This window comes from Mandrillus leucophaeus, unplaced genomic scaffold (assembly GCF_000951045.1).
Source record: "Mandrillus leucophaeus isolate KB7577 unplaced genomic scaffold, Mleu.le_1.0 Scaffold785, whole genome shotgun sequence".
Taxonomy (NCBI): Eukaryota; Metazoa; Chordata; class Mammalia; order Primates; family Cercopithecidae; genus Mandrillus; species Mandrillus leucophaeus.
Genome location: NW_012108530.1, coordinates 683,726 through 692,474, shown reverse-complemented (window position 1 = coordinate 692,474; position 8,749 = coordinate 683,726). Strand labels below are relative to the sequence as shown.

Below are 8,749 nucleotides of genomic sequence, written 5' to 3'. Positions count from 1 at the left end.
CATCTGACATGCAATAAAACCCATAGTCTCAAAGTAAAAGGGTGAAGAAAAATCTATCACTCAAATGGAAAACAAAAAAGAACAGGGGTCACTATTCTTATATCAGATAAAATAGACTTTAAACTTACAGCAGTAAAAAAGGACAAAGAAGGGCATTACGTAATTATAAAGAATTCAATACCACAAGAAGACTTAACTATCGTAGATATATACCCCCCCAACATTGGAGCACACAGATTCCTAGAACAAGTACTTTTAGACATACAAAAAGACAGTCACACAATAATAGTGGGGGACTTTAACACCCCCACTGACAACATTTGACGGGTCATCAAGGCAGAAAACTAACAAAGAAATTCTGATCTTAAATTTGAGACTTGACCAATTGGACCTAACAGACATTTATAGACTACTCCACCCATCAGTCACAGAATATACATTCTGCTCATCTGTACATAGAGCATACTCTAAGATTGACCACGTGCTCAGCCATAAAGCAATAAATAAATTAAAAAATTCAAAACTATACTAATCATACACTCAGACCACAGTGGAACAAAAATAAAAATCAATATCAAGACGATCTCTCAAAGCCACACGATTACATAAAAATTAAACAACTTTCTCCTGAATGACTTCTGGTAAACAATGAAATTAAGGCAGAAATCAAAAAAGTTTGAAATAAATGGAAACAGAGATACAACATATCAAAATTTCTAGGATGCAGCAAAAGCAATGTTAAGAGGAAATTTAATAGCTCTAAATACCTACATCAAGAAGTTAGAGAGATCTCAGATTAATGATCTAACATCACACTTAGAGGAACTAGAAAAGTAGGAGTAAGCTAACCCCAAAGCTAGCAGAAGAAAAGAAATAACTAAAATCAGAGCGAAACTGAATGAAGTTGAGACAGAAAAAATCCATACACAGAATCAACAAACCAAAAGTTGACTCTTTGAAAGGAGAAATAATGTTGATAGACTGCTAAGTAGATTAACAAAGAAAAAGGAGAGAAGATACAAATAAACACAATCAGAAATGACAAAGGTGACATTACAACTGATACCACAGAAATACAAAGAAGTCCCAGAGATTATCATGAACACTTCCATGCACACAAACTAGAAAATCTAGACTAAATGGATACATTTCTGGACACATACATCCTCCCAAGACTGAACCAAGAAGAAATTGAATCCTTGAACAGACCAATATTGAGTTTTGAAATGGAGTCGTTCATAAAAATCCTTCCAACCAAAAGAAACCCTGGACCAGATGGATTCACAGTTGAATCCTACCAGATGTGCAGAGAAGAGCTGGTACCACTTCTACTGAAACTATTCCAAAAAATCAAGAAGAGACTCCTCCCTAATTCATTCTTTGAAGCCAGCATCTCTCTGATACCAAAACCTGACAAAGATACAACAACAAAATAAGAAAACTACAGGCCAATATTCATGATGAACATAGGCAAAAAGAAAAAAAAATCCTCAACAAAATATCAGCAACCAAATCCAGCAGCACATCAAAGAGTTAATTCACCATGATCAAGTAGACTTTATTCCTGTGATGCAAGGTCGGTTTAGAACACACAAATCAATAAATGTGATTCACCACATAAACATAATTAAAAACAAAAACCATCTGATTATCTCAATAGACTCAGAGAAAGCTTGTGATAAAATCCAACATCCCTTCATGATATAAACCCTCCAGAAAGTAAGCATCAAAGGAACATACCTCAAAATAATAAGAACCATCTATCATAAACCCACAGTAAACATCATACTAAATGGGCAAATATTAGAATCATTCCCCTTGAGAACTGGAATAAAACAAGTATGCTCATTCTCACCACTGCTATTCAACATAGTAATGGAAGTCTTAGCCAGAACAATTAGCAAGAGAAAGAAATAAAAGGCATCCAAATAGGAAAGTAAAAATTCAAATTATCTCTCTTTGCTGATGATATGGCTTTATACTTAGAAAACCCTAAAGACTCCATCAAAAGGCTCCTAGTCTTGATAAACCACTTTAGTAAAGTTTCAGGATACAAAATTTATGTACAAAATTAGTGCTATTTCTATATATCAATAGTGTTGAAGTTGAGATCCAAATCAAGAACACAATCCTATTTATAATAGCCAGAAAAAAAGAAAGAAAACCTTATGAATACACCTAACCAAGGAGGTGAAAGACCTCTAAGAAAGAGCTACAAAATTGCTGAAAGAAATCAGAGATGAGACAAAAAAATGGAAAAACGTCTCACACTCATGGATAGGAAAAAAAAATCAATATTATGAAATAGCCATACTGCTCAAAGAAGTCTACAGATTCAATGCTATTCCTATCAAACTATCAATCTCGTATTTCACAGAACTCAAAGTATTGTAAAAGTCATATTAGACCAAAAAAGAGCTCTAACAGCCAAAGCAATCCTAAACAAAAAGATCAAAGTTGAAGGCATCACATTACTCAACTTCAAACTATACTATAAGAAGACAGTAACCAAAAAAGCATGGTACGGGTACAAAAGTAGACACATAGACCAATGGAACATAATAGAGAACTCAGAAATAAACCTAAACACCTACAGCCATCCAATCTTTGACAAAGTTGGAAAAAATAAGCAATGGGGATAGGAGTCCCTATTCAATAAATGGTGCTGGGGTAGCATCAAAATGCAAGGTCTGAAAAATACCTCAAACATTAGTCTTAGGTTTTACAATTGTGATGTTATCTAAAAGAGAAATTGGGGAGGTTACAAATCTTTTGACCTCTGGCTACATTACTCTTGAACCACAATTCTAATTTTGTGGCCAGTTTGTTAGTTTTACGAAGGTGGTTTTTATATCCAGGCAAGGAGAGGGTTAGTTTTGGGAAGGGACTAATATCTTTGTTTTTAAAGTTAAACTATAAACTAAATTCCTTCCATAGTTAACTTAACCTGTGCCCAGGAATGAGCAAAGACCATTAGCTTGTGAGGTTAGAAGCAAGGTGGAGTCAGCTATGTCAGATTTGTCTCACTTTCATAATTTTTCAAAGGTGGTTTCATTCCAGCTATTGTCACCTCTTTGTGTGTGTGTGTGTGTGTGTGTCGTTGTTGTTGTTTTGCCTATATGCATCTCCTTGCTTCCATTTTCACTTTGATACTTGTACGTGCCAGATTTGAGACCTTGGGTTGCCCCGAGAGGGAGAAAAGACATTTTTACTACCACATCCTGCCATCTCTGTGACTGGATATATAAGATCATTAGACAGTAACAGATGCTGAGGTGGCTGCGAAGCCTGTGAGCTTAAAATGGATTAGGATGAATAACCATAGCACCATTTGTTAGGGTTCAAAGCTTCAGGGCCCAGGGAAATTCTCTGGCGTGGAGAGAAGGAGGATAGCAGGCCCACCAACCCAGAGGTCAGTGGGCATTGAGAAGTTGCTGGTGGGTGCTCTGTCCTCTACCCCTCAGGTACTCCCCACCAAGGGGCAGAAGCTCAGAAATATGTGCAACCTGTTTCCTGGAGATAAATGACCCTAGGGATGATTCACACCTTATTTGCCTCCTTCTGCTCATTTTCATATTACCTGTCAGTTCAGATTCATATGCTGTTTGCTGCTTAAAGCCTTATTTCCTAAAATAATGAGAACACAAACATTTTCTATACTTTTCCAGTGTTATGGCTGTATTTATGGGCTTATTTTATTTTATACCTGTGGGTAGAGTTCAATTATATCCCTGTCTTTTTCAGATATATAAAAAATAGGGCTTTCTTTATGATTCAAGATAGCTCTCTACAATGACAAGAGCAGGGAAATAAATCAAAGGGATGAGAAAAATACTCATAGAGAAATGATGTTCTGGACAGGAGGGTCCCCATTTTATGAGCATCAGAGTAGATGGATTTCACCTAGGTCTAGAGGGGAAACAAATGGGCTGATGGCTTGTGATCTCTCTCTCTTTTCAAAGAAAACATTTGCTGAGTTCTTAAAGTACACAATGTTTCTGAAGACAACTGTGCAATATTTGGGGTATGAATACAAGCACAGAAAAAAACAACAAAGCAATTATTTTTTATTCTGTGAAGTCTCTTGGGATACAAAAAATATTTGCTTTTTCCTCAACACGATTTAGCAAGATAAATCCATTTGGATTACAACATGAGAGAGAAAGAGAATTATTCAAGCCAATTAAGGCTAAGGAGAAAATTAGGCATCAAAAACTTTTCTGTCATTCTGTCCTCCTAAAATAGAATGTTAGATAAAAAAATCTCTTCGAGAAAGCATTAAATACAATGTAGAGAACTTAAATAATGAAATTGGGAAAAAACAGTGAAGCCCAATATAATCCAATATCTGGTTATCAGTAGAATGAGAATTGTAGAACTGACTTCACAGAGTTTTAAATGTTTAACATCACAATGAACCAAGGATACAGTAAACAGTGCCCTAAAGTCTAGGGAGGAGTTGGGATACATTTTCTCCAGCTATTACTATTACAGGTGTAATACAGTAGACCATTCACCTTATAAAAATTAAAATGTTACAGGTAAGGCTAAATTCTTTTCTGCCTACTTCCTCAAATCCTAGTGCCCTCTGCACAGGAAAAATTTGTGAGCATTCTTGAATATATTTACTCATGCAGTTACAAACATTTAGTACATATAGAAAATATATACTATTTTGGGGAAATATGTATTTTTAACAAACACAATGATTACATTCTATATGTGTAGTTTTGCAACTGCTTTTTTCCCTCAACAGTCTGTGTTCAAGATCTTCCATGTCAGTATGCATAAGTGTATCTTATATAATACATATCTCATGTTATCCACTTAAACATCAGCTGTTGTAAAGATGTGCTTATTTGGCCATACTTGTATTGGTGGACATTTAGCGTGTTGCCAATCTCACTCTTACATACCTTGAACATAGAAAACAGAATTATCAGAACACAAGATATGCCCCATATAGAATCCTGTTAGCTGGCTATGAGAATACACATTTACTTATACTCTCTGCTACAGCTGATAATATCAAACAATTTTTTTTTTTTTTTGCCAACCTGAAGGGTATAACAAGAGTAAGTGATTGTTTAATTTTCATTTTCTTGATTTCTAACGGAATCGAGCATTGTTTTCTATATGTTTAATGCCCTATTTGTGTTTCCCTTCTGTGAATTGCCCACTCAGGTTTTTTTGGTCCATTTTTACATTAGATTGTTTGTACTTCCTTCCATTTTTAGAGAATTTTCCTCTGTCTATCCAAAAACCAATATTTTATCTATCATATGTTGATATATCGTCTCTTAGTCTTCCCTTAAAAAAACTTTCTGTATATTATTCGTCATATTATAAAAGTTTTATTTTAAAGTAGTCAATTTACCAATTCTTTCTCTTATGACTTAAAAAAAATCCTAAGAAGGATCTATCTACTCAATTTCATGCATGCATTTTCATTTATTTGTTTTGAACACTTTTATACACTTTTTTTTTCTTTTTCTTTTTTTTTTGAGGTGGAGTCTAGCTCTGTCGCCCAGGCTGGAGTGGAGTGACGTGATCTCAGCTCACTGCAAGCTCTGCCTCCGGGGTTCACGCCATTCTCCTGCCTCAGCCTCCTGAGTAGCTGGGGCTACAGGTGCCTGCTACCACACCTGGCTAATTTTGTTTTTGTATTTTTAGTAGAGACGGGGTTTCACCATGTTAGCCAGGATGGTCTCGATCTCCTGACCTCATTATCTGCCCACCTCGGCCTCCCAAAGTGCTGGGATTACAGGCGTGAGCCACCACACCCGGCCAAACACTTTTATACACTTTTTAATCTTACCCTAGGATTTTAATCTAGTTGTAATTTACTTTGTAATTAGCATGAAAAAATGATATATTTTATTTCTTTTTACCAATGGATACCCAGTTGATATAACACCACTTATTACCTAATTGTCTACCTACAGATTTGAAATGTCATTTTTAGCGTATACTAAATTTCCATATACAGTATATGTGTACTTTCTGTTCCATTGCAAAGATCCGCTTATCTATTCTTACTTCAGTACTATATTGCTTGTTACTCCACCTTATAATAAAGTTTGGTTTTAGAAATTAAAGAACTAGAATTTATTTTTTATTTCCAAAATTACCTTGATTACTGCTCTGCATTGACTTTAACATATTAATTTTAGCATGATACTGCTAAGTTATATAAAAAATAGGTTGGGGATTTTTATTAGAATTGCATTGAATTTACAGATAAATTTGTGGACAATTGAATGTTTGCAAATATTGAATCTTGTCCCTCATAATCTGATATACTTTTCAGTAAAAATTTACAGTGTCTTGTACATTTTTGTAAATTCATGTGAAGTACTTTATAGTTTTGTTGTTGTTGCAAATGGCATTTTAAAAATTACTTTTTCTTCAGGTATATAGGATAGGATAGGATAGTACCTTTTACATCTTTTTTCATAATAGAACTTACTCTTTTCAATGCTGAGAAAATGTCTTTAAAGCTTTAGAAGGGTGGACAGAAATGCATACAAGCATTTTTTTCATCAAGATGTCAGGTCTATTCTCCCCAGTGTTTGAGTAGCCCTGGAGTTGCCTATTGCTCAAATTGTTTTAAATGCAGCTTCTGCTGCTCCTCTGATCTCTCATATGAAGGTGTTCTGACATTTAAATCAAACAAGGCCAAATAGATATCAATCTTACATGCACTAACCTTACATGTAGATATATTTTTAAAACAAACCAGTAAATACATATTGAAAACCTTTTATGCAAGACACAGTTACTGTGAAGTATATAAAGATGAATAAAATGTTTTCCCTATGCTCGGGGGCTTACAACAGAGTTAGCAGTGGATGTGTTTTGAAGTTCAGTGACCACAAATTCAGTAAGATAATAATAATAGCTAACACTCAAAGAATGAGCATTATATGCCAGAAATACATATTACTTTAATCTTTATGAAATGCCCATGCACGGGGCATTATTATTCTCCTCATTTTAGAGATGAGTCCTCTTTGTATAGGAGTATATAATAAAGGATTTGGGTGACTCTTCCTGTGTGACCGGAGCCCCTTCCCGGTCCCATTGTCTCCTGGAGTCACAGCCTCTCAGCCATTGGTGCCATATTGTCTGCCCTGCTTGTTGGAGAGGGTCTTGCCAGAATGCTTTTTGCCTGGCTGCTGCAGGGCAGCCTCTGGACACGGGGAAGGACAGGGACACGAGGAAGGACTGGGACATAAAACAAGAGAAGGATGCTTCTCTTGGGGAGGCTGCGGTTCTGGGAGGCAATCAGGGAGTCAGTGGTAAACTTAACCCTGGACCTTCCAGGCAGGAGCTGTTCACCAAACCAGAGCATCTTCAAGAAAACAGTGGACATTTGATTTCTAAAACCAAAGACCCACAGGAAGCAGCATGGAAACATCTGTGACAATTCAAGAGAACATGTTCCTGCTCGACAGATTTCAGACACAGAAGCTCTAGTTACCTTTGAAACTGGTAACTTGAGTTATTCTGAAGTTTCAAGAAATGAAAGACTTGAATCTCCTATAGCAGAATGGGTATTCTGGAAAAGGACAAGAGACATCTGCTAAAGCAGCTACATGTTTTGCAGAGAAGTTGCCTTCTAGCAACTTGCTCATAGACAGAGCCAAAGAAGTGAGCCTAGCACAATTGGACTTAGTTGACTATGAGAACTGGGAAATGTTGTCTAGGAACTCTTCTAGGGGAGATGTTGGTTTCGGTGGCAGTCTTGAGGCTCCAGGGTTAAACCTAAAGCAGGAAATGGATAATGGCAGAAGTACTCTAGTGGAAGAAAGAGTGCACGGAAAACAAAGAGGGTAGTAGCAATATCTTCAGAGTCTCAGCAAGTTAGTGTCAGGTTCTAGATCCATTATATCACAAGTACTGATGTGGAATTCATTGCAAACTGGAAACCATGAGGGTCTTAGAAGATGGAATACTTACATCACACCTTACTATTGCAAGGGTGCATTCTAGACTCATATTGTTTTCCTGCCAGCAGGTGCAGTGGTGGAATGGAAGTTTGTGTTGGTAGAGAATGGGAAAGTTATCTGCTGGGAAAAATGCTGCAGTGGATTCCTAGAGAATGGCCATGAGGATAAAGTGGTTCACGCATGGTGGGGATTCACTCATTGAGTTTGCCTAGTATTGCAGAGGCTGTAGAAGAGTGTGGGAGATGCTGAGGTTGTGAAGTGCACTGAATAATTTAAAATAAGATAAAGACAGTGTGACTCCAAATTCAGCCATCTGAGTTGTTTTAAATTTGCCAGTGACATTTGTCTAATGTGCAGAAAAAATATATTAATATACACACACATGTGCAGATAATGCTTCCAGTGAGTATGGACTTTTTGTCCCCCTCTAGTATCATTGAATGATGAATTTGTACTGAATCATGATTACTTTAGGGTTTGATCTTCCTGGGGAGTGACTTGGCTAAGCTTCAGGTAAGGACTGTGGTCACGGAGCAAAAAAACTAACCAGCTGGAGCAAAGAAACTAACCAGCTGGAGCAAAGAAACTAACCAGTTGCACAGGGTTCAAGCTTGAGCCTTTGGGTGATCCTTAGACCACGGTAGCAAAATAAAGCTCACTCAAACATAGCTGATCTCCTATTGATACACTTTGAGAAACACTCTTTACTACATGCACATTTTATATTAAAAAATAATATGGAACTGTGATCAGAAAATAATGTGATCTAGATGTGATTAATAAGGATATGAAGAGAT

The 8,749-nt window shown here is 36.4% G+C and overlaps 1 pseudogene; it reads left to right on the top strand.

Moving 5' to 3' along the window:
* The window catches only part of LOC105529832, a 111,225-nt pseudogene extending 103,071 nt beyond the window's left edge, over window positions 1-8,154 (top strand).
* The last annotated feature ends 595 nt before the right edge of the window (window positions 8,155-8,749 follow it).